The sequence below is a fragment of the Propithecus coquereli genome, unplaced genomic scaffold (genome assembly GCF_000956105.1).
Source record: "Propithecus coquereli isolate 6110/MARCELLA unplaced genomic scaffold, Pcoq_1.0 Scaffold1567, whole genome shotgun sequence".
Taxonomy (NCBI): domain Eukaryota; kingdom Metazoa; phylum Chordata; class Mammalia; order Primates; family Indriidae; genus Propithecus; species Propithecus coquereli.
This window is the reverse complement of record NW_012140158.1, coordinates 3,216-4,262: the sequence shown is the minus strand read 5'-3', so window position 1 is coordinate 4,262 and position 1,047 is coordinate 3,216. Positions and strand designations below refer to the sequence as shown.

General features: G+C 39.2%; 1 long non-coding RNA gene across 1 annotated transcript in view; it reads left to right on the top strand.

Annotated features, from left to right (window-relative positions):
- Positions 1 to 1,022, top strand: part of LOC105807380 — a 3,190-nt gene extending 2,168 nt beyond the window's left edge. Inside the window, exons 2-3 of the long non-coding RNA XR_001137326.1 lie at positions 260 to 370; positions 929 to 1,022. This is a non-coding gene — a long non-coding RNA (uncharacterized LOC105807380). The remainder of the gene's footprint in view (positions 1 to 259; positions 371 to 928) is intronic.
- The last annotated feature ends 25 nt before the right edge of the window (positions 1,023 to 1,047 follow it).

Below are 1,047 nucleotides of genomic sequence, written 5' to 3'. Positions count from 1 at the left end.
TTGAGTATTTCAATATTTTGTATTCTTTCCATTACATTCTTATTAAAGGGTAAATTCTTTATTTAGACCCTCAGTAAATCATGTGTATTATTTGCACCAGCACATGCATTGCTTCATAACTTGCTACAGCATGACTGTCATCATTCTTCTTTTAAAAAGCTGTTGTTAACTATTTTGAAGGTGTATAAAGGCCAAGTGACAGTGTCTCCTTTTCAGCTGGATGATTGTATCTAATCGTTCTAATCCGGTGTTTTCTTAGCACACCACACAGATGAGTGATGAAGAGGAGGAGGATGATGGCTGTGACCTTTTTGCTGACTCTGAGAAGGAGGAGGAAGATATTGAGGATATTGAAGAAAACGCTAGACCTGTAAGAAAGACTGTGGTTACTACCCACTTGGAAGGGTTTTAGGAATGTTACCTACGACTCTTTTCTTGTGTTGTCACTTGTATTTGTAGCCATTTTGTTTTTGCATCACATTTGTCGCTTTAGTTACACTTTTGGAAATGATGGTGAGCATCCCAAATTGCCTTACAAGTGCCACTTTCTTCTCCAGATGTTACTGTTTTACAAGTCAGATCATCTAGAATATGTTCCGTTCCAGAGTTTTAAGACCGTAGTGTTTCTCCATCTCCCCTCAGGCACCTTGTATCAGTTTTTTTTCCTAGATTTTTAAGTGTTAAAGTGAAGTATTTAAAAAAATAAGGAAATAAAGAGCATCTCCCTTTGAAGGAACATTTATGAGTCCTGTTCCTTAGATGATCTGTATAGGGTACATACATTTAAATTCATTTAATGAAGCTCTGTCTTCTCCTCAGTTCAGCTTTCTTGCTGTTGTTTACATAATTTTGTTAGGTGTCCAAAAGTAAACTGCACTAGTTTGTCTGCTACAGAATAAGTGATTCTTTTGGTCTCTGCTGTGCATAGAAAAGAAGTGGACCGACGTTTGCCGATGAGCTGGCGGCCAGGATCAAAGGGGATGGCGGGAGCCGAATGGGACAGGAACAGACAAGTGAGCCACGGAGATGTGGTAATGGGTGGTCGGT